The sequence below is a fragment of the Pelophylax lessonae genome (genome assembly GCF_965119305.1).
Source record: "Pelophylax lessonae genome assembly, chromosome: 10".
Lineage (NCBI taxonomy): Eukaryota > Metazoa > Chordata > Amphibia > Anura > Ranidae > Pelophylax > Pelophylax lessonae.
The window spans coordinates 210905527-210931518 of NC_138777.1; the positions used below are offsets into that span (position 1 = coordinate 210905527).

The window sequence follows — 25992 nt, forward strand, 5'->3', positions numbered from 1 at the left end:
TGACAGACACAGACACGGCCAGTTTATGAAGCTGTGAACTCCGCACTTCCCTGGCGATCTGTGCCAGATTTCACACCCCCAGATTCACCAGCCAAGAGGTGGAGAATTGGGGAGAGAAGAGAGAAGCGGGGGAGAACTGAGGGGGGAGAAGGAAGATTATTGACTTCCTCCTTGCGCGATCAGACCCACCAAAGATGGTAAACATGTCCCCTATATATACAGTATTTCACAAAAGTGAGTGCACCCCTCACATTTTTGTAAATATTTTATTTTATCTTTTCATGTGACAACACTGAAGAAATGACACTTTGCTACAATGTAAAGTAGTGAGTGTTACAGCTTGTATAACAGTGTAAATTAGCTGTCCCCTCAAAATAACTCAACATACAGCCATTAATGTCTAAACCGCTGGCAACAAAAGTGAGTACACCCCCTAAATGTCCAAATTGTGCCCAAAGTGTCAATATTTTGTGTGGCCACCATTATTTTCCAGCACTGCCTTAACCCTCTTGGGCATGGAGTTCACCAGAGCTTCACAGGTTGCCACTGGAGTTCTCTTCCGCTCCTCCATGACGAAATCACGGAGCTGGTGGATGTTAGAGACCTTGCGCTCCTCCACCTTCCATTTGAGGATGCCCCACAGATGCTCAATAGGGTTTAGGTCTGGAGACATGCTTGGCCAGTCCATTAACTTTACCCTCAGCTTCTTTAGCAAGGCAGTGGTCATCTTGGAGGTGTGTTTGGGGTCGTTATCATGTTGGAATACTGCCCTGCGACCCAGTCTCTGAAGGGAGGGGATCATGCTCTGCTTCAGTATGTCACAGGACAAGACAGGCAAGACACACTTTTCTTCATACTCCTCACCTGGTTGCCACCACACACACTTGATAACACCTGAACCAAATACGTTTGTCCTGGTCTCATCAGACCACAGGACAAGGTTCCCGTAATCCATGTCCTTAGTCTGCTTGTCTTCGGCAAACTGTTTGCGGGCTTAATTGGGCATCATCTTTAGAAGAGGCTTCCTTTTGGGATGACAGCCATGCAGACCAATTTGATGCAGTGTGCGGCGTATGGTCTGAGCACTGACAGGCTGACCCCCCACCCCTTCATCCTCTGCAGCAATGCTGGCAGCACTCATACGTCTATTTCCCAAAGACAACCTCTGGATATGACGCTAAGCACGTGCACTCAACTTCTTTGGCCGACCATGGCGAGGTCTGTTGAGTGGAACCTGTCCTTTTAAACCACTGTATGGTCTTGTCTACCGTGCTGCAGCTCAGTTTAAGGGTATGACAATCTTCTTATAGCCTAGGCCATCTTTATGTAGAGCAACGATTTTTTTTTCAGATCCTCAGAGAGTTCTTTTCCATGAGGTGCCATGTTGAACTTCAAGTGACCAGTATGAGAGAGTGAGAGCGATAACACCAAATGTAACACACCTGTTCCACATTCAGACCTGAGGCCTTGTAACACTAACAAGTCACATGACACATCACCTGGGGAGGGAAAATGGCTAATTGGGCCCAATTTGGACATTGTCACTTAGGGATGTACTCACTTTTGTTGCCAGCAGTTTAGACATTAATGGCTGTGTGTTGAGTTATTTTGAGGGGACAACACATTTACACTGTTATACAAGCTGTACACTCACTACTTTACATTGTAGCAAAGTGTCATTTCTTCAGTGTTGTCACATGAAAAGATAGAATAAAATATTTACAAAAATGTGAGGGGTGTACTCACGTTTGTGAAATACTGTATACATTCTTATGCATCATCTTTAGAAGAGGTTTCCTTCTGGGACAACAGCTATGCAGACCAATTTGATGCAGTGTGCGGCGTATGGTCTGAGCACTGACTCATATGTCTATTTCCCAAAGATAACCTCTGGATATGACGCTGAGCATGTGCACTCAGCTCCTTTGGTCAACCATGGCGAGGCCTGTTCTGAGTGGAACCTGTCCTGTTAAACTGCTGTATGGTCTTTGCCACTGTGCTGCAGCTCAGTTTTAAGGTCTTGGCAATCTGCTTATAGCCTAGCCCTAGGCCATCTTTATGTAGAGCAACAATTCAAGAGCTAGAAAGGAAGGGATAGAGAAAGAAAGATGGGAGTGAGAGACATAGGGGGGGGGGTGGGAGGATAGAGAGATGTGGTAGGATAGAGAGAGATGGGAGGATAGAGAGATGTGGGAGGATATAGAGAGATGTGGGAGGATAGAGAGAGATGTGGGAGGATAGAGAGATGTGGGAGGATAGAGAGAGATGTGGGAGGATAGGGAAAGATGGGAGGATAGGGAGAGATGGGAGGATAGAGAGAGATGTGAGGATAGGGAGAGATGGGAGGATAGGGAGAGATGGGAGGATAGAGAGAGATGGGAGGATAGGGAAAGATGGGAGGATAGGGAAAGATGGGAGGATAGGGACAGATGGGAGGATAGAGAGAGAGATGGGAGGATAGGGAAAGATGGGAGGATAGGGACAGATGGGAGGATAGAGAGAGATGGGAGGATAGAGAGAGATGGGAGGATAGGGAAAGATGGGAGGATAGAGAGAGATGGGAGGATAGGGAAAGATGGGAGGATAGGGACAGATGGGAGGATAGAGAGAGATGGGAGGATAGGGAAAGATGGGAGGATAGGGACAGATGGGAGGATAGAGAGAGATGGGAGGATAGGGAAAGATGGGAGGATAGGGACAGATGGGAGGATAGAGAGAGATGGGAGGATAGGGAAAGATGGGAGGATAGGGAGAGATGGGAGGATAGGGAAAGATGGGAGGATAGGGAGAGATGGGAGGATAGAGAGAGATGGGAGGATAGAGAGAGATGGGAGGATAGGGAAAGATGGGAGGATAGAGAGAGATGGGAGGATAGGGAAAGATGGGAGGATAGGGAGAGATGGGAGGATAGAGAGAGATGGGAGGATAGAGAGAGATGGGAGGATAGAGAGAGATGGGAGGATAGGGAAAGATGGGAGGATAGGGAGAGATGGGAGGATAGGGAAAGATGGGAGGATAGGGACAGATGGGAGGATAGAGAGGGATGGGAGGATAGGGAAAGATGGGAGGATAGGGAGAGATGGGAGGATAGGGACAGATGGGAGGATAGAGAGAGATGGGAGGATAGAGAGAGAGGTAGACAGTGAGGGATTGGGGGGGGGGGCAAGATACAGTGATAGATGGGGAAGAGGTGGAGACAAAAAAAAAGAGGATGGGAGAGAAGGATGAAAGGAGAAAGGCAGAGGGGTACAATTTTGAGAAATATATTGGGGAGAGAGAGATTGGGGGAAGCAAGAAAAAGAGGAGGGGGGGGGGGACAGGGAGATGGGGAGAGAGAGAGATTGGGGAGAGATAGGGATTGGGGAGAGATAGGGATGGGGAGAGATAGGGATGGGGGAGAGATAGGGATGGAGAGAGATAGATAGGGATTGGGGAGAGAGATAGGGATTGGGGAGAGATAGGGATTGGGGAGAGATAGGGATTGGGGAGAGATAGGGGTGGGGGAGAGATAGGGATGGGAAGAGATAGGGATGGGGAGAGATAGGGATGGGGAGAGATAGATAGGGATGGGGGGGGGAGAGAGAGAGAGATTGGGGAGAGATATGGATGGGGGAGAGATAGGGATGGGGGAGAGATAGCTAGGGATGGGGGGGGAGGGTAAAAGAAACAGAGAAGGGGAAAAAAAGGATCCAGGATAGAGTGGGGGTGAGAGAGAAAGATAGAGGGAAAGATGGTGACGAGGGGAAAGTAAAAAACAAAGAAGGAAATAGATAACACTGTAATATATTTGATGTCTCACATTTTATTTTGTTGCATTTCCCATCCCCCCAGTACAGAGATTTGTATTATAGGGAAGTGACATTTGTCATCTCATCTCGGGATCTTGTCACATTTCAGATCCTTCCACTCTGTGATAAAGTGACATCTAAAATTCAGTGCAGCAATGTCACTTAAAGGGAAAGTCCCCCGAGTGTGAATGACATCCGTCTTCCCTTCCAGTGTGCCGACTTCTGAACACAGTTCGGACTTCTTAGTGTTCTTCCTTCCTTGTCAGTCGTGTAGGAAAAGTTTTTCAAAAATGTGATTTCTTGTTGCCTGTAGCAATCAATCAGTCTGTGATATCGGATCTGAACTGTCACCTTTCACATGGCTGTCACACATCATAATGACTGTAGTTATCAGATCAGCAGCAGTTCATGGTGGGTAAGGCGGGCCGCACCTGCGGAGTTGACGTCCTGGAGTTCATGGTGCCGGTTGGGGTGGGAGGGGTGATGATTATATCCGGGACCTTCAGGTGTCCAGAGGACGTCTCTTCACCTCTGTGACCGATCTGAAGACCTAGAGACAGGAGACCAGCACAGAGATCACCAGGGGGGTCTATCACTTCTATCATGGATACAAGTTATTACATTGTCTATAGCACACCACCAATCTGACCATTCAATCTCTGTACAACCTGTAAAAATTATAGAGGTTGATTTACTAAAACTGGAGAGCGCAAAATCTGGTGCATCTATGCATGGTAGCCAATCAGCCTCCAGATTTTTTTTTTTTTGTCAAAGCTTAATTGAACAACCTAAAGTCAGAAGCTGATTGGCTACCATGCATAGATTCCTAGTGCACCAGGTTTAGAAAATCTTTATGTAATGTGAGGACCTACCTGATCTACCCATTCAATATGTATTCAATCACACAGGTCCTTCCACCACATAGCTGTTTTTTTTTTATCTTTCAGTCTTGCACAGTTGTAGCGGCTCCTCTCCTGGACTGAAATGGTTTACTCTGATTTCACTGCACACTGTGAGCTTCTCACAATGTGCATTAGAAGCTGCAGCAAGTCAGATAGAGCCCTGCCTCATTTCCTGGCCGCAGGATGTTTAGCATTATCTAGCCCTTTCCACCCCAGTCTACTAAACCATCTCTCGCCCGCCCCTTTTATTCATTGAATTTCATTTTCCTGGCGCCAACATGGCAGCATACCAACACCATAGTCTTTTTTTTTTTTTTTCACTTCCACCTGCGGTAAATCATTACCTTTTTTTCCTCAGCGGAGACTCTGTTCCTCGCTGCTCGAGGCAGCTTGGCATCCCTATAGGGCGAGCGCAGCCCCCCAGCTCTGTTTTTCTCTGCCAGGGGCACACACGGTGACTTAATTGGGGTGTGCCGGCTCACACATGCCCACTGGCCAGCCTGGAGGCCGGGCACCATTTAGGTTGAGGGTAAAAAGTGCCTACTTGCCATTAATGGGAGGAGTCCTGGGGGAGGTTTCTCTTTCTCCCAGGACAGTTTAAATGGCTTTATTATGTACAGTATATGTTTATAGGCTATGATAGGAGTCTTTACCATAGCTCTAGGCTTCTGGTCCCTGCACAGGCAGACTTCCCTCTGGCGCTCTCTGCTGCTTGTTGCAGGTATAGCATATATACAAAAACACACACATATATATATATATATATATATATATACACACATACATATACACACACATACATATATATATATATATATATATATATGTGTGTGTGTGTGTGTGCAGTGCATCTCATAAAATTAGAATATCATCAAAAAGGTTAATTTTTTTTCAGTAATTCAATTCAAAAAGTGAAACTCATATATGTCATATAGATGTGATATATTTCAAGCATTTCTTTCTTTTAATTTTGATGATTATGGCTTACAGCTAGTGAAAACACAAAATTCAGTATCTCAAAAAAATAGAATATTACATAAGACCAATAAAAAAATAGGCTTTTGAATACAGAAATGCTGGCTTACTGAAAAGTATCTCCATGTACAGTATAGTATGCACTCAATACTCCTTTTGCACGAATTACTGCATCCATGCGGTGTGGCATGGGGGCGATCAGCCTGTGGCACTGCTGAGGTGTTTATGGAAGCCCAGGTTGCTTTGATAGCGGCTTTCATCTCATCTGCATTGTTGGGTCTGGTGTCTCTCATCTTCCTCTTGACAATACCCCACAGATTCTCTAAGGGGGTTAGTTCAGGCGAGTTTGCTGGCCAATCAAGCACAGTGATACCATGATCATGTGACCAGGTATTGGTACTTTTGGCAGTGTGGGCAGGTGCCAAGTCCTGCTGGACAGCATCTCCATAAAGCTGGTCAGCTGGACAGCCGGTGGGGGGATCCCACCTCAGCCGGTGCGCCCCGGCCCTCACCTTAATTGTGCCGCAGGGTTAGTGCGAGAGGCCCTCTGACTCACTCACGCGTCAGACTCCGTGGTCTGTGTTTCCAAAATGTTTCCGACGTCGCCACAGACCCCTGGCGTCCGGTAGGCATGGGCCCTCCTGCCAAAGACCATCAACATCTAAGGTGGAGACCACTGTATCTGTAAGTTTTCTTATGCGGGTTTCTTTGATTTGTTTCAGCCCCGCGTGCTCATGCTTTCAAAGATCAAGAGCTAGAGAGGACAGATGTTCTTCAGAGGAGCATAGCCCTGCTGCTCCCACTCTAGGAGGAAATTCAAAAAGAGACTTCATACCTCCTATTCTCCTGAGCAACGCCAGTGCCCCAGCAAAGGTTTTGCTGGGCCTGGGTATCGCAGTACCTATGCCAAATAAGTTAGTTTGTAACGGCTGCCTGGAAGAATTTGCAGCTGATAAAGAACAGGAGAATGCCCACGTGTCATCCTCATTTAAGAAGGGGGTGCAATAATTTCTAACCTCACTTCAGTTATCCCAGCAGGGCAACTCCCTAGCTGTGCCAGTCAGGAATCGCCGCAGGAGGAGTGGCACCTCTGCAGGCAGCGCTTAGCCACTTAATGCTGCTTCCCTAGTGAGTGTGCAGCCTGTAGACAATAGTAGCTCCTCTACATTAGAAGAAGACCCGGAGCAACTTGGTTTCAGCTTATCTCTGGTAGAACCATATACAGTGCCTTGCGAAAGTATTTGGCCCCCTTGAACTTTTTGACCTTTTGCCACATTTCAGGCTTCAAACATAAAGATATAAAACTGTAATTTTTTGTGAAGAATCAACAACAAGTGGGACACAATCATGAAGTGGAACGAAATTTATTGGATATTTCAAATTTTGTTAACAAATAAAAAACTGAAAAATTGGGCGTGCAAAATTATTCAGCCCCTTTACTTTCAGTGCAGCAAACTCTCTCCAGAAGTTCAGTGAGGATGATCCAATGTTGACATCCCAAGGAGCACTGTGCAAGCGATAATATTGAAATGAAAGGAGTATCAGACCACTGCAAATCTACGAAGACCTGGCCGTCCCTCTAAACTTTCAGCTCATACAAGAAGAAGACTGATCAGAGATGCAGCCAAGAGGCCCATGATCACTCTGGATGAACTGCAGAGATCTACAGCTGAGATGGGAGACTCTGTCCATAGGACAACAATCAGTCGAATACTGCACAAATCTGGCCTTTATGGAAGAGTGGCAAGAAGAAAGCCATTTCTTAAAGATATTCATAAAAAGTGTCGTTTAAAGTTTGCCACAAGCCACCTGGGAGACACCAAACATGTGGAAGAAGGTGCTCTGGTCAGATGAAACCAAAATCAAACTTTTTGGCAACAATGCAAAACGTTATATTTGGCGTAAAAGCAACACAGCTCATCACCCTGAACACACCATCCCCACTGTCAAACATGGTGGTGGCAGCATCATGGTTTGGGCCTGCTTTTCTTCAGCAGGGACAGGGAAGATGGTTAAAATTGATGGGAAGATGGATGGAGCCAAATACAGGACCATTCTGGAAGAAAACCTGATGGAGTCTGCAAAAGACCTGAGACTGGGACGGAGATTTGTCTTCCAACAAGACAATGATCCAAAACATAAAGCAAAATCTACAATGGAATGGTTCACAAACAAACATTTCCAGGTGTTAGAATGGCCAAGTCAAAGTCCAGACCTGAATCCAATCGAGAATCTGTGGAAAGAACTGAAAACTGCTGTTCACAAACGCTCTCCATCCAACCTCACTGAGCTCGAGCTGTTTTGCAAGGAGGAATGGGCAAAAATTTCAGTCTCTCGAATCGATGTGCAAAACTGATAGAGACATACCCCAAGTGACTTACAGCTGTAATCGCAGCAAAAGGTGGCGCTACAAAGTATTAACTTAAGGGGGCTGAATAATTTTGCACGCCCAATTTTTCAGTTTTTTATTTGTTAACAAAGTTTGAAATATCCAATAAATTTCGTTCCACTTCATGATTGTGTCCCACTTGTTGTTTATTCTTCACAAAAAAATGACAGTTTTATATCTTTATGTTTGAGGCCTGAAATGTGGCAAAAGGTCGAAAAGTTCAAGGGGGCCGAATACTTTCGCAAGGCACTGTATCCAGGCAATTAAGCAGGCCATTGCATGGGAGGAGGAGAATCTCCCCCCCAAAAAAAAGGAATGGTAAAAAACTGAGAAAAGGTTCTTCTTCAATCATCTGTACAAGTTATATTATTTTCATCACTTGAACCTCCAGTAGTTCGCCTGGCAAGAAAGGTTACATTCCCTATGGAGGACTCAGCTTCATTTAAAGAGGAAGTAAACCCGCTGAAACAAATGTAAACAAAAAAAACCCTGTAAAGACAAAGGCATAATGAGCTAGTATGCATCGCATACTAGCTCATTATGAAGTACTTACCTAAAAACGAAGCCCCCGCAGTGCCGACAGGATAGCCGACATGTTCGGGGTTGGGGGCTAATTACTCTCTTTTTTTTTTGCTAGTCACTGGTCCTGATGGAGTGGGTGAGAGGCAGAGCTCTATTTCATTTTTTTCAATCATGGAAGCTCAGCATTCCATGTTGGCGTTACCTATGCAAAAACAGCCTGCCTAGGAATGTCCACTCCACTGACACCTACACATCAATGCATGATGATATTTGCATAACTCCTCCCACTACTTGCATCAGGACTGGACCTCCTGAGAGGAGTACTGAAGCAGGGTGCTGGGATGTTATCAGGAAGATGTACAGCACTCTGCCTGCCGCTTCTACTGCCTGCATTGCATAGAGAAACACAGTGACACAGAATTTGCAATGCATTTGGACACAACTCGCACAGGACCCTTTTTTTGGTCTGCAGCAGAATCAGATGGGTGTTCACACCTATGTGATCCGATTCATGTCCGAACTGACAGTTTGCAGTGCGATATGCGAACTGATCTGGGGGTGTCGTTGACTTTGTATTGACACCCCCAGCGATTCGCATATGGCAGTGTGAACTGCCTGCGATTTGAATGCGATGCGGGAACCCGCAGTGCATTCTCAGGGTTCCTGCATCACATATATGTGAACTGGGACTGAAAGTTGACAACGAAGGTGATCACCGCTACAGATAGAGCCACTGCATAATACCTCTGTTCAAAATGGAGTAATGAATGGGTGCCGGCTCAAAATGCACAATGCATGGCAGTCAAGGAAGACGTCTGGAAGGCCGCACTCCGATTCTTTCTCATTTATGTCAAAGAAAAATCCATACAGCACAAGTACAGGATAAATAGGCTGACGTGTTTCACACTAAATCAGTGCTTAACCACTCCTGGACCGGAAGGATTTGCCCCCTTAATGACCAGGCCATATTTTGCAATTCGGCACTGCGTTACTTTAACTGACAATTGCGCGGTCGTGCGACGCTGTACCTAAATAAAATTGATGTCCTTTTTTTTCCACAAATAGAGCTTTCTTTTGGTGGTATTTGATTACCTCTGCGATTTTTTGCGCTATAAACAAAAAAAAAAGAGCAACAATTTAAAAAAAAAAAAAAAATATATATATATATATATATATATATATATATATATATATTTTTTTTTTTTTCCACATTGTGCTATATGACCTTCTCAAAAAAAAAAAAAAAATAAAAATAAAAATTTTTCAAACATTTTAGGCCAATTTGTTTTCCGCTACATATTTTTAGTTAAAAAATATCGCAATAAGCGTATTTTGATTGCTTTGCGCAAAAGTTATCACGTCTACTAACTACGGGAAAGATTTATGTCATTTTTATTGTTTTTTTTTTTTTTACTAGTAATGGCGGCGATCTGCGATTTTTAGCGGGACTGGGACATTGCGGCGGACAGATCGGACCCCTAACTGACATTTTTGACACTTTTGGGGAGACCAGTGACATTACTACAGTAATCAGTGCTAAAAATATGCACTGTTACTGTAAAATTACACTGGCAGGGAAGGGGTTAACATTGTGGGTGATCAAGGGGTTAAATGTGAGCCTAGGGGAGTGATTCTAACTGTGGGGGAGGCGTGGCTTCTGAAATGACCATAGAGATCTGTGATCCTATATAGAAGGATCACAGGGGCTCTATGATCATTCCAGGGAGAAGAACAGGCGGCTGTGTTTACAACAGCTGACCGTTCTCTCTCAGCGGGGAGCAATCGCGGGTGTCAGGCGGCAATCAGAGCCGCCTGCCCCGTGCATCAGCTTCTCCACTGCCGACTGGGGACGGGAGCGCGCCCGCACCCTAGCTCCCTGCTCACGACCGACGTAGCCTTACGTCGGTTTTGGGGAGCCACAATGCCGCAGTAAATACACGGCGTGTGGTCAGCAACCAGTTAATCACAGCCACAGTTATAGCCCCGGTCAGCTTTTGTTTTCCTTCGGCGTCCCATATGAGAGGTTTTCCTTCACTTCCTGTCCTATAGTCAAAACAGGAAGTGAGAGGGAAATCCCTCCAAAGTCAGGGTATCTCTGGTTGTCACCAAAACTAGCGTCCCCATTGGAACATTTCCCCTTTATTCCTGTTCTGGTGACAATGAAAAATGTGGGATTTCCTTTCATTCTTGGTGATAATGGTCAACAGGACAAAAAGGGGGATGAATCTCCCTAACGGGGAGCACAGACAGCAATAAAAGCTGTCAGGGGGTATAACCCCTCTCCATTCTATCCAATACAGGAAAAAAAAGTTTTACACTTAAAAATGATGAGGGAGGAATCAGGACGGCAAAATATAAGCAGCAGATTACGTCTCAGTTTCATATATTGCTGCCTCCCGACTCCCGTCACTTGGATGAATGGAGGCCGATAAGGCCGACAGCCGGAAGCGCCGGGTGATCTGCAAGGTGAAAAGGTCGGAGGCCCCATTAATGCACAAAGTATCATTTAAATCAGATTTGTTCCTGCGGAGGATTACTATGTACAGATAATCCCCCCATCCCCCCCCCCATACCCCCCCATGTGTATATGCTTTTCATCTGCTAAACTCACAGGAGGTATAAAAGGCCGGATTGCTCACATGTAATCATATTGTTGGCAGCAGTTATGTCTATATTGTCACCAGGGACGCTGCTGGGTGTCAAGGGGAGTAAAGAGAGTGTTAAAGGGGCACTCTGACTACACGGCTAGATACACAGGGGCAAGACAGGCCTGAGAACCCCATAACCCGGGAAAGGATCCGGCCAGTAACCAGCAATCACATCATGTACAGTATCTCACAAAAGTGAGTACACCCCTCACATTTTTGTAAATATTTTATTATATCTTTTCATGTGACAACACTGAAGAAATGACACTTTGCTACAATGTAAAGTAGTGAGTGTACAGCTTGTATAACAGTGTAAATTTGCTGTCCCCTCAAAATAACTCAACACACAGCCATTAATGTCTAAACCCCTGGCAACAAAAGTGAGTACACCCCTAAATGAAAATGTCCAAATTGGGCCCAATTAGCTATTTTCCTCCCCGGTGTCATGTGACTCGTGACTCAGGTGTGAATGGGGAGCAGGTGTGTTAAATTTGGTGTTATCGCTCTCACTCTCTCATACTGGTCACTGGAAGCTCAACATGGCACTTCATGGCAAAGAACTCTCTGAGGATCTGAAAAAAAGAATTGTTGCTCTACATAAAGATGGCCTAGGCTATAAGAAGATTGCCAAGACCCTGAAACTGAGCTGCAGCACGGTGGCCAAGACCATACAGCGGTTTAACAGGACAGGTTCAACTCAGAACAGGCCTCACCATGGTCGACCAAAGAAGTTGAGTGCATGCGCTCAGCATCATATCCAGAGGTTGTCTTTGGGAAATAGACGTATGAGTGCTGCCAGCATTGCTGCAGAGGTTTAAGGGGTGGGGGGGTCAGCCTGTCAGTGCTCAGACCATACGCCGCACACTGCATCAAATTGGTCTGCATGGCTGTCATCCCAGAAGGAAGCCTCTTCTAAAGATGATGCACAAGAAAGTCCATAAACAGTATGCTGAAGACAAGCAGACAAAGGACATGGATTACTGGAACCATGTCCTGTGTTCTGATGAGACAAAGATAAACATATTTGGTTCAGAGGATGTCAAGTGTGTGTGGCGGCAACCAGGTGAGGAATACAAAGACAAGTGTGTCTTGTCTACAGTCAAGCATGGTGGTGGGAGTGTCATGGTCTGGGGCTGCATGAGTGCTGCCAGCACTGGGGAGCTACAGTTCATTGAGGGAACCATGAATGCCAACATGTACTGTGACATACTGAAGCAGAGCATGATCCCCTCCCTTCAGAGACTGGGCCGCAGGGCAGTATTCCAACAAAACGACCCCAAACACATCTCCAAGGCGATCACTGCCTTGCTAAAGAAGCTGAGGGTAAAGGTGATGGACTGGCCAAGCATTGCTCCAGACCTAAACCCTATTGAGCATCTGTGGGGCATCCTCAAACAGAAGGTGGAGAAGCGCAAGGTCTCTAACATCCACCAGCTCTGTGATGTCATCATGGAGGAGTGGAAGAGGACTCCAGTGGCAACCTGTGAAGCTCTGGTGATCTCCATGATCAGGAGGGTTAGGGCAGTGCTGGAAAATAATGGTGGCCACACAAAATATTGACACTTTGGGCCCAATTTGGACATTTTCACTTAGGGGTGTACTCACTTTTGTTGCCAGCAGTTTAGACATTAATGGCTGTGTGTGGAGTTATTTTGAGGGGACAGAAAATTTACACTGTTATACAAGCTGTACACTCACTACTTTACATTGTAGCAAAGTGTCATTTCTTCAGTGTTGTCACATGAAAAGATATAATAAAATATTTACAAAAATGTGAGGGTTGTACTTACTTTTGTGACATACTGTATATACACAGTAAACGAACACAATGTAACAATCAGGATCAATGTATTGTCTATACAGGGCTGGCCCAAGACATTGTGCTGCTTGGGTCCAAGATTGAAATGCTGCCCCTAACCCCCCCCCCAAAAAAAAAAATCACACCCGCCAAAGGCCCCCCATCCATTATTTTATAACCTGATAATTAAAACTAAAATAAAATGTATCAGGAAGTCGGATTCACACGCTGTTACCTTGTCTACATGCACAATCATATGACATATCATTATGTTCAATTCCAAACCACAAACTCCAGTATTATTTTGTTTGACGTCATTGCGCACACCACAATCACATAAAGAACGTTCCCCCGGAGGAGAGGCTCCGCCTCCTCATACTCACCAGTGTTCACTATGGGTGACAGTATAAGGGTGGGAAATGCCGCGGTAACACGCTGCAAACTGATGACACCCAAAACTGCTGGAAAAACAACCTTGGGCATCAATTTTCTGCCCCTCTCAAAGTGCTGCCTGGGTCCAATGGACCCAGCGGGACCCATTGTTGAGCCGGCCCTGTGTGCATATAATTGTAAATTACAGATGGGCATGGGGGCCCTTTTTTTGGAGAGCTTGTATTAGTTCGGTTTACACCCATGCAATGCGTGAACCCTGCGAATCCACTGCGGGTTCCCGCGTCGCACTCAACTCGCAGGCAGTTCACACTGCCTTATGCAAATCGCTGGGGGTGTCAATACAAAGTTACCGACACCCCAGATCAGTTTGCATATTACAGTGCGAACTGTCAGTTCGGACATGAATCGGATTGCATTGGTGTGAACACCCATGCGATCCGAATCTGGTGCGGACCCAAAAAAGGGTCCTGTGAGAATTGTGTCCGAATCCGATGCAAATTCAGCCATACAATCTGTATACAATCTGTATGGCTGGATTCGCATCGCACAGACATCGCATGTGATTTGCAGAGCAGTGCAGTGCGAATCACATGCGATATCTGTCATGGCACTGATGTGACCCGGCTCTTAGGGTGGACCTGTCATTGGATAAATCTGGTCATGATAAGTGAGTAATGTGTCAGTTTAATCATGCCAGGTATATATTACCTCTCACAGGGATCACAGGACTCCCCCTGACTATGCCTTCTTCTGCTTTTCTCTTCTGAAGGACGGCACCATTTAGGGATTATCCTGGGGTCGCCATTTACTACTTCCTAGGCTGAGATGCCAGCTTACAGATGGCACGACCATGTAAATCTTGGCGCCTGTACAGTTTTAGACCTTTGTGTTCACAAATATATGACACACATCAGCCCCTGCTGGAGTAAATCATCTCCTGATTTGCTACAAAGTTACAATGTTGCATTCTGATGAATGGGGGAGGGGAGACAGAGGAAATGCTTTGTCCTGCCTGCAGCAGAATGATGAGTCCCCAGACCAGGGTCCACGGGTCACATCTGGCCTGCTATAATATTATTTCTGGTATTTCTGGTATGGTGTCTCCCCAGCCTGGTGTCTCCCCAGCATGGTGTCTCCCCAGCATGGTGTCTCCCCAGTGTGGTGTCTCTCCAGTATGGTGTCTCCCCAGTGTGGTGTCTCCCCAGTGTGGTGTCTCCCCAGTGTGGTGTCTCCCCAGCATGATGTCTCCCCAGTGTGGTGTCTCTCCAGTATGGTGTCTCCCCAGTATGGTGTCTCCCCAGTGTGGTGTCTCCCCAGTGTGGTGTCTCCCCAGTATGGTGTCTCCCCAGTGTGGTGTCTCCCCAGTATGGTGTCTCCCCAGTGTGGTGTCTCCCCAGTGTGGTGTCTCCCCAGTGTGGTGTCTCCCCAGTGTGGTGTCTCCCCAGTATGGTGTCTCTCCAGTATGGTGTCTCCCCAGTATAGTGTCTCCCCAGTGTGGTGTCTCCCCAGTGTGGTGTCTCCCCAGTATGGTGTCTCCCCAGTGTGGTGTCTCCCCAGCATGGTGTCTCCCCAGTATGGTGTCTCCTCAGTATGGTGTCTCCTCAGTATGGTGTCTCCTCAGTATGGTGTCTCCTCAGTATGGTGTCTCCCCAGTATGGTGTCTCCCCAGTGTGGTGTCTCCCCAGTATAGTGTCTCTCCAGTATGGTGTCTCCCCAGTATAGTGTCTCTCCAGTATGGTGTCTCTCCAGTATGGTGTCTCCCCAGTATGGTGTCTCCTCAGTATGGTGTCTCCTCAGTATGGTGTCTCCCCAGTATGGTGTCTCCCCAGTGTGGTGTCTCCCCAGTATAGTGTCTCTCCAGTATGGTGTCTCTCCAGTATGGTGTCTCCCCAGTATGGTGTCTCCTCAGTATGGTGTCTCCTCAGTGTGGTGTCTCCCCAGTATGGTGTCTCCCCAGTGTGGTGTCTCCCCAGTGTGGTGTCTCCCCAGTATAGTGTCTCTCCAGTATGGTGTCTCCCCAGTATAGTGTCTCTCCAGTATGGTGTCTCCCCAGTATAGTGTCTCTCCAGTATGGTGTCTCTCCAGTATGGTGTCTCTCCAGTATGGTGTCTCTCCAGTATGGTGTCTCCCCAGTATGGTGTCTCCTCAGTATGGTGTCTCCCCAGTGTGGTGTCTCCCCAGCATGGTGTCTGTCTCCCCAGCATGGTGTCTCCCCAGCATGGTGTCTCCCCAGTATGGTGTCTCTCAGCGTCTCCCATAATGATTTTTTTCAATGTTATCTCTCACACACCAGCAATAAATCTGCATTGCCAATCCATAAGTGACGGTTGCAGCTTTGCATTAGGACAGCTCAGGCTGGGATAAAACAAAGATGGCTGCCCCATAGCTGCTGATAACAATAAGAAACAGGTCCCTGGAGTGTAGCTGACAGAATCCAGCAGCTTCATCACACGGCTGGGTCACATCCAGAATTCATGGTGTGCCCGGTGTAACGTGAGAATTACTTACCCCGTGAGAAAAACCTACTCCTCGTCACTTCCGGCCAGGAACAGCTGAGCAGCGCAACAGTGCGCATGCTCACAGCCCCGGATACCTAATGGAAGAGCTGAGGATCAGACTAGTGCGCATGCGCACTAGTTTGAAACGATCTCGGTGTCCGTTAAAAAAACCTACCGACGCGGCGGTGACATAAAATAGCTGTGCTGCACTATGAGTCATCTCCGCTCCTGTCCCGGTCACTTCCCTGATCTTGGCTAGTAAATATAAAAGCGGCTGGCGGCTCCGTGATTTATCTTTTCATACAGCCGCCGCCGCTTTTATATTTACTAGCCGAGAGCAGGGAAGTGACCGGGACAGGAGCGGAGATGACTCATGGTGCAGCACAGCTTTAGCTACATTTACCTTTAATGTAACTGCTCGCGTTACACAGACTGCCGTGAACCGGAAGTGACGAGGGTAGGTAATTCTCACGGAACACCGGCATTGCACTCCAACCTACTTCCCCCCCAGGTTATCATAGAGTGATGGAGGCGAGCAGATTGGGGGAGGGGCAGAAACAATTTTTTTTTTTTTATGTAGCTGGAAATTAATTTATTTCCATTGCACGCTCAGCTACCGTACGAATGACTAATCTGGAATTTTTCTTATCGATATTGCGACTTATCACCAACTTCCTTCCCTCTTCATTCTGCCAGTGTAGGGGGGAGGGGGGGATCCCCTGCTGCGGGCAGGCATGAAAGGGTCAGCCCAAGATTAAGGCTGGGTTCACACTGGTGCGATGCGGGAACCAGAGTGATTCTAGTACGGATTCCTGCATCACATTTCCCCCTCAGGCAGTTCACACTGCCCTCTGTGAACCACTACGGGTGTCAATATAAAGTTAATGACACCCCCAGATCAGTGCACAGATCGCAGTGCGAACTGTGAATTTGGACAGGAATCAGATCGAACATTTATTCAATCTGATTCCAGTGCAGGAAAAAAGGGTTCCTGCAGCATTTTCGTGTGAATGAAATGCGAGTTCAGCCATATAAACTGTATGGCTGAATTCACATCGCATGGGTTGCCACCTCATCCCTTTAATCCAGAACACATAATAATAACACCGGTTCTGAGGCTGATATGATGCACATAAGGCCCCTTTCACACATACGGTCCATTCAGTTCATCAGTTCAGTCACGTCAAAATGTATCAGTTTTCCATCCGTTTTTCATCCATTTTTCGTCAGTTGTCATCCGTTTTCATCCGATCCATTTTTTTGACAGATGAAAAATAGGGCATTCATCCGTTCAAAAAAAATGGACATTGACGGAAGCGGATGAAAACGGATGTTAACTGATGATCCCGCCCCCATTCGGCAGCGGGGACTCTGATGCACAGGGCCAACGGCTCCAATTGCCGCTGGACACCCGCGACCGCTGAGAGAGAAGAACGGTCGGCTGTTGTAAACACAGCCGACCGTTCTTCTCCCTGGAATGATCACAGAGCACCTGTGATCCTTCTATATAGGAACACAGGTCTCTATGATGATTTCACGAGCCCCGCCCCATTCAGTTAGAATCACTCCCCTAGGCTCACATTTAACCCCTTGATCACCCACACTGTTAACCCCTTCCCTGCCAGTGTCATTATTACAGTAACAGTGCATATTTTTAGCACTGATTACTGCAGTAATGTCACTGGTCTTCCCAAAAGTGTCAAAAATGGCAGTTAGGGGTCCGATCAGTGCGCCGCAGTGTCACAGTCCCGCTAAAAATCGCACATCGCCACCATTACTAGTAAAAAAAAAAAATAAATAAAAATGACATAAATCTTTTAGTAGACGTGATAAATTTTGCGCAAACCAATCAAAATACACTTATTGGGATTTTTTTTTTACCAAAAATATGTAGCAGAATACAAATTGGCCAAACATGATGAAAAAAAATGTGATTTTTAATTTTTTTTTAAGAATCTTATATTGCAGATATTTAATATTGTGCTATTATGCAGTGCATACTAGCACATTATGTCATTGTCCTGCAGGGTTTTTTTTTTTCTTTCTCCGGGGATACTACCGCTTTAATCAGCCACAGAACCTGTGTAATTAATGCGTGTCCTGGTTTAAAGGGATGAGGTGGCAACCCCGGACATCGCAACGCGCTCTGCACAGCAATGCGGTGCGAATCACATGCGATATCTGGCATCGCACATGCGTGAACCCAGCCTAAATCTGCACATCTTCCCTGCTGCAAAGGATTCTGGGTATTAGGAAAGTCAAGGAGGTCAATCACGAGTCCCAGATAGCAAGAATAAAGTGCCACAAATTTGTGGCAGTATTGAATTGTAAGTCTTGGTAACTTGCTGCAAATTTTCACTGGCAGGTTTTTTTGGTTGAAAATGTATACTTTATTTGCATAGGAATATACAAAAAACAATACTTTGTCGTCACTGGCAGGTTGTACGCTTGCAGAGCACTTGAAGCACAAGTTCTAGTTGACATTTTTTCCAATTTGTAGCAAATGTGTGTAGCAAGTCTCTAGCAAGAGCAAAGTTGCAGTGGTGAGACTATAGCAGTGTTTCTCAACCTTTTTCCAGTTGGGGCGCCCTTAAAAAGTATTTTCAGTCTTGAGGCACCCCTGTCCAAGGCTTGAGTCACGTTACTGTGTGTCGCAGAACACGCGCAAAATCGCGCCATAAATTCTTGGCACTGTAGGGGGAAGCAGAGAGCACAGCACACTGCCCCCCCCCCCCCTTTACTTTCACTTTTGAGGCTGACCGAGCTCTCTATCAGTGCTGATGTACAGTTTGGCAGGGGATCGGGAGATAGGGCTCATCTGATAGCCCTTCTCTCCCATGATCCTGTGGCACACCTTAGAACCTCTGGCGGCACACCAGTGTGCCGCGGCACACTGGTTGAGAAAGGCTGGACTATAGCATTACAATTCAGCCACAGTGCCCCCGGTGGTGGGAGGACTATTACACAACAAAACTGAACCAGAACTTGCAGCAGACTTACAGATTGCAAAGAAAGTTGATCTGGAGTTATGCAATGCACACTTGCAGAAATTATGCAACAAACATGTAAAGCCGGGCAAGTTTTATGCTGGCCATACATTATACAAAAAATCAGCCGAAATTCGTTCATTTGGACAGTTTGTTTTTCGGCCAGTTAATGGGCACAAATTGGTAATCGGTTGTGACGTTTTTGAGCCGAAAAACAAAGTTTGAAAATTTTCTCCTGATCGAACGATAAATTGAACGGCTAATGTGCTTCTTGTCCAAACTTTTAGCATTCGGTATATTTTATTTTATTATTTATTTCAGGTACTTATATAGCGCTGTCAATTTACGCAACGCTTTACATATACATTGCACATTCACGTCCCTGCCCTCAAGGAGCTTACAATCTAAGGTATATGTGAAAAAACAAACAAAAAATTGATTCATTTACATCCATTGAACGATTTATTGGTCATTACATGATGGCACGATCGTTTGCTCTCACGGCCAGGTGTTTGTTTTTCGAAATTGAGTTTGAACGATTTTTTGTATAGTGTATGGTCAGCATAACAATAGCTTAGCAAGTCATTTTCAAACTTGCAGCTCAATTGCTTGCTATCTGGGGTGTATGCTCCCCCAAAACTGAATGGTTGGTGGATGTTAGAAACTTATGCCTCGTACACATGCAACGATTGTTGGCCGTGAACTTTCTGCCAACGTCCGATCGGCCGATTTTCGGCTTGTTAGTATGATGCTTCCGACAACCGACTCCGACTTTTCGGCCGAACAAATCTGGTGTGCATGCTATAAAATTTTTGTTGCCCGTCAACAGAACGGCCGATTTTCCGTCAGTCAGTACAGATTTCGGCAGACAAAAATCAGATGAGCAAGACTGGGCATGCTCAGAGAAGAAAAAACACACAGAAAGTAAACCAGCACATGACATCACTTCTGAAGTTGGTTTTTGTTGGCCGACAAAATTTGTGTGCAGTCTAGAGCACATTTCAACCAACACAACAACACTGGACAAAAGACGGCCGATCGGTCGGCCGATAATCGTTGCGTGTGTGCGAGGCTTTAAGCTGGTCATATACTAGCCGAAAAATCGTTCAAACTCATTTTTGACAGCCCGGACCGCCTGTCTGTTCTCATCCAATCCGATCCGCCAGACGGATGGAAAGTAGGATTTCCATCCGTCCAGATTTGACGGATCGGATCGGATGTCAGCGGACATGTGTCCACACCCTCCACACCTAATCGCATTGCATAGGAGTGAACAGCCATGCGATGCGATTCTGGCAAGCGCACTGCATTTTTCAATCTGTTTCAGGGTATCATTCATGGTGCACGAAGCCCTGTTTACATTGTGCCAATCTGACATGCGATTTGTCATGTCGAATCGCATGCCAAATCGGAGCCTATTGCCAGCAACGGCATTGGTTCACACTGAACGCGGGGCTGAAATCAATCAACTGAACGCACACAATTTCAAACTCACATGTCAGTGCGACATCAGGGGCGATTTGACAGACATCTGTACTGGTTCATGCACAGATGTCTATTGAAATCGCCCTGAAGTCGCCAAAAGTAGTGCAGAAACTACTTTTGGAAATCAGTGCGGTGCCGAAAAGTCAGGGTTGCACCAATTTGGACAGTGACGTTGCCGGCAATAGGCTCTGATTTGGCATGCGATTTGACATGTCAAATCATGCCGATGTGAACGGGGGCTTAATTGAACAAGCTGATGTTAGAAGCTGATTGGTTATTATGCACAGCTGCACCAGATTCTGTGTGCACCAGTTTTAGTAAATCCCCCCCTTTTGTGTCCCTTAATGTTCCATGAATGACACCCTGAAAAAGATTGCAAAATGCAGTGAGCTTGACACAATCGCATCGCATGGTTGTTCACACCCATGCAACATGATTTTGATGCAGAGAAAAAAGGGTCCACATTTGCACCAAAATGTTGTAGGACCCTTTTTTCCCCGCACCTAAATCTTATCGCATGGGTGTGAAAGTCGGAGTTCGAAAATTCAAAAATGTGGGAAAGTCAGAGTTACTAAAATGGCAGAGAGGTAATTTTTAGCTAAAAACGCCAAAAAAAAAAAAAAAAAAAAAAACCGCTACAAAATGCTAAAAAAAAGTTGAAACCGCCAATGCAATGAAAATAAAAAAACGCTGAAAAACGAAGCTACTGGCATTTTTAATGTCCAGTGTTCATGAGGCCTAAAGGAAGAGTCGGCCACGATTTCAAACTCGCATGTCAGTGCGACTTCGGGGGCGATTTGACAGACATCTGTCGCTCTGGCATGCGATTTGTCATATCGAATCGCATGTCAAATTAGAGTCTATTGCCGGCAACGGCACTGGTTTACACTGAGGGCGGGTTTGAAATTATTCAGCACACAATTTCAAACTTGCATGTCCGTGCGACTTCTGGGGCGATGTGACAGACATCTGTACGGGTTCATGCACAGATGTCTATTGAAATCGCCCTGAAGTCGCCAAAAGCAGTGCAGAAACTACTTTTGAAAATCGGTGCGGCGCCGCAAAGTCAGGGTTGCACCAATTAGGACAGTGACGTTGCCGGGAATGGGTTCTGATTTGGCATGCAATTTGACATGTCAAATCGCATATCAAATCTGTCCGATGTGAACGGGGGCTTAATGTTCCAAGAACGACAGATTGCAAAATGCAGTGAGCTTGACACAATCGCATCGCATGGGTGTTCACACCCATGCGATGCGATTTTGATGTGGGGAAAAAAGGGTCCACATTTGCACCAAAATCTTGTAGGGCCCTTTTTTCCTCCCGCACCTAAATCTTATCGCATGGGTGTGAACACTCGTGTGATGCAATCCCACAAAGCATTGCATTGTGGGAATATCGGAGTTACTAAAATAGCAGAGAAGTGATTTTTAGCTAAAAACGCTCAAAAACGTAAAAAACGTCAATGCAAAAAAGCTAAAAAAAAGCTGAAAAACTCACTACAAAGCTACTGGCGTTTTTATAACGCCCAGTGTGCATGGGGCCTAAAGGAAGGGTCGCCCACTTTAACGTTCTTGGCTGTGCCATCGCAGTCTATGGATTGAATGCCGCATTTTACTAACAAATACAAATAACTGGAAAACAAAACGTCTCATTGTCTGCACCCCGATGACTTCTCTATTCATCCCATATTCCAAGTAAAAGGAGAAGCTGGAAAGCCGATATGAAAATGTATTGTAAGAAGAAATAAACATGAATGTAGACAGTGGATATAATCGAAGACTTTCTCCTTTTATCCACTTGGCCACTGGAAGGTTTTACCCCCCCCCCCTTCATGACCCAGGCATTGTTTGCAATTCGGCACTTCGCTACTTTAACTGGTAATTGTGCGGTCATGCAACGCTGTACCCAAATTAAATTTGTATTGTTTTTTTTTTTTTTGCCTACGCAAATAGAGCTTTCTTTTGGTGGTATTTGAACACCTCTGTTTTTTATATATATATATATATATATATAAACGAAAAAATATAACTAATTTCAGAAAGAAAAGCAATGTATTCTATCTATTAGAAAACATACCCAATAAAATCAAATTTCTTTATAAATTTAGGCCAAAATGTATTCCGCTTCATGTCTTTGTTAAAAACCACACTGCGTTTTTGGGGATACCATACTCTGGGACAAGGGGTGGGCAGGAAGAGCTGCTGCCCTGGACGCAGTGGGGATTTTGGGGGGTTGTGCTAGAATGAGTGCTTTGTCGTAGGGATCAATCGATTATCGGCAATGCCGATATGCACTTTCCCCGATATATCGGAATCGGCCCCTGGGGTTACCGATATTGCCGATATTTCGGGGGCCGATATGCACTTTCCCCGACTTATCGGAATCGGCCCCTGGGGTTACCGATATTGCCGATATTTCGGGGGCCGATATGCACTTTCCCCGATTTATCGGAATCGGCCCCTGAGGTTACCGATATTTCGGAAAGTGCTGTACTGGAGTGATGCCTGCAGCTAGAGGCATCACCCCGGTACCGGCGTCCATAGCCGAGGGTCGGCTGTCTTGTAATGACAACCGATGCGGCTCAGAAGCCGCTTGGCAGTCATTACAAGAAGGGGGGAGGGGATGTCCCTCCCCCTCCCGCCGCCTTCCGCGGCTCGCCCGGGTCTCCACTCCCACCGGGAGACACGAGCAAGCAGCCTGCATGGCCGCCGAAGGCCTAATCAAAGCCACATTCGGCTCTGATCGGGTCTCCATGCAAAACCCGGAAGTCATGACATCACTTCCGGGTATTCAGCGCCAGATTCAAAACAATGCGATCATTCAAAACAGCCAAACTTGGTGTTTTGAATGCTTTTAAGTGCAGAGGAGGGGTTTGGGGTCTTTTAGATCCCCAGATCTCTCCACAAAAGTACCTGTCAAGTGTAAAAAAAAAAAATTATATATTTTTTTTAAATGTACAAAAATATCGGCCAATATTGGCCGATACCGATATTCAATTGGCAAGGAAAATCCGATATCGGTCACTACTTTGGAGAGAGGGATGTGTACTAGGAGAGTGGATTTCTGTATGGAAGGGGGATTTGGGGGGTATGCTAGTAGGGATAACAAATAAATAAAATGCAGCGCCAAAAGGTAGAATTATCAATCAATAAATACAATAATAAATAAAATAAATGTATAAATATTGTGGATGAATTAAGCGCATAAAGCGACAAAGTGAGCAAATTCCATATTCCAAAATACATTAAAAAGTTTTTAAAAAGGTCCACAATTGAAGATCAAAAAATAGGTGAAAGATTTTGTTTTTGTTTTAAGATTTTGTTTTTGGATTGCGCGGATTATAATCCCCTTTGATATGCTAGTAGGGATGATTGAACGGATTTGTGCTAGGAGGGGAAATTAATTAACAAGAGGACACCTGTTCCAGGGACAACTGTCTGAGAGGGGGATTCCCTCATTTTGGGGATTGCCTCTCACTTCCTGTTGTGCCTCCAGGACAGGAAGTAAAGGTAAATTCGATTTTTTTAATTGGATGCGTTTTATAGCAGAAAGTAAAAAATATTATTTTTTTTAAAAATAGTAGTTTTTTTTGTTTATGTTTTGTTTATGTATCATTGAAAAAAAAAAAAACAATTAATTGGTTGTGTTTTATAGCAGAAAGTAAAAAATATTGTTTTTTTTTTATTTAAAGTAAAAAATATTGTTTTTTTTTTTCAAAATAGTATTTTTTTTGTTTATGTTTTGTTTATGTATCATTGAAAAAAAAAAAACTAAGAGGTTAGCAAATAACACCAAAAAAAAAAAAAAACTCTCATTGTGGGGAAAAAAGGACATAAATTTTATTGGGGTACAGCATTGCAGGACTGCACAGTTGCCAGTTAACGTAACACAGTGCCATATTGCAAAAAATGGCCTGGTCATGAAGGGGGGTAAAACCTTCTAAAAGTAAAAATAATTAATGCCATTTAATTAATAAACAAATTAATTAACAAATAAAGGTCAATTAATGGCAGCCAAAAAATTTTTATTGTGAGTACAGAACAAAATGGGAAATCCAAAATGTTACAATTGTCACCAGAACAAAATGTGAGAGGACACCTTTTCCAGGGACAACTGTCCGAGAGGGTGATTCCCTCACTTTGGAGATTTCCTCTCACTTCCTGTTGTGCCTCCAGGACAGGAAGTAAAGGTAAATTTGATTTTTTTTTATGTGTTTTATAGCAGAAAGAAAATATATATATATATATATATATATATATATATATATATATATATATATATATGTTTTTATTTAAAGTAAAATATATATATATTATTTTTTAAATAGTTGTTTTTTTTGTTTATAGTGCAAAAAAAAAAAAAAAAAACGGCAGAGGTGATGAAATACCACCAGAAAAAAAAACCTCTCTTTGTGGGGAAAAAAGACATAGATTTTATTGGGGTGCAGTGTCACACGACTGCGCAGTTGCCAGTTAAAGTAACGCAGTGCTGTGTTGCAAAAAATGGCCTGGTCATGAAGGGGGTAAAACCTTCCAGAAGGTCAAGTAAATAATGGCAATTAGTTAATTAATAAATTAATTAACAAATAAAGGTCAAGTAAAAGTTATGGTGAGTACAGAACAAAATAGTTAATCCAAAATGTTACAATTGTCACCAGAACAAAATGTGAGAGGGCACCTGTTCCAGGGACAACTGTCTGAGAAGGGGCTTCCCTCACTTTGGAGATTTCCTCTCACTTCCTGTTGTGCCTCCAGGACAGGAAGTAAAGGTAAATCTCCCCAGGAGGTTCCAGACAGATAAAAAAAAAAAAAAAAAACCCAAACACATGGGCATTAACCCTTCCCAGCCCTAAAAAGAAAAGTTTTGCCCATCCATACAGTTGAATAGGAGCGGCAGAGACAGATCACGGCCAATCAGAACGAGTCAAGCCTGATCAACTTTCGCAGTTTTGTCTTACCTTTTAAACAGGACGCTCTCAGCCCCATGGTGTCTTCAGTCCTCATAGTTCAGCCATGTCACACAAAAAACAAAAAACAAAAGAGCTATTAAAAAAAGCGCATAATAAAAGAGCGCAGTCTGAGATCCTGTGACTTGCGTCCGATCGCCTTTTTTTTTCTGGTTAAGCGCGGGACCTCTACCTGAGGAGGAGAAGATACAATGTGGCCGGTACACGGGGAGATGCTTCGCTTTACACTCAGATCGGAACCCAGTAGGCGGTCACACGATAGCAGCACACGGTGACAGAAAACCGCCGGCTCTGCCGAAAATAAGATTACAACAAGCTTAAAAAGGAAAGAAAAAAAAAAAAAAAAGCACAGCCCTGAAAACCGCTCACGCTGCAAAGAGCTGCAAAACTTTTTTTTTATTTTTTGCACGGCAAACTACAAAGTCTTCGCTTCCTGTAACTCTGTTTATTTTTTACCTCCCAGCGGGCGAAGGGCAGCGCAAAAAAAAAAACGATCAGAGAGGAACGCAGCAAATCAAATCGTCTTTGTATTTTATTTTATTTACGTATGTTGTGTGTGGGGGGATGAAAGATACGATCACTTCTATAAATACTGGATGGAATGAAATAAAAAGAAGAATTTTATTGTAACCTAGGAA

The 25992-nt window shown here is 44.9% G+C and overlaps 1 long non-coding RNA gene across 1 annotated transcript; it reads right to left on the reverse strand.

Moving 5' to 3' along the window:
* Window positions 1-3782: 3782 nt before the first annotated feature.
* On the reverse strand, window positions 3783-25689 carry LOC309565844. Its single transcript, XR_014225838.1, has 2 exons — window positions 25346-25689; window positions 3783-4338 (listed from the first exon to the last, which is right to left on the reverse strand). It is a non-coding gene; the product is annotated as an uncharacterized lncRNA (long non-coding RNA).
* Window positions 25690-25992: the final 303 nt, after the last annotated feature.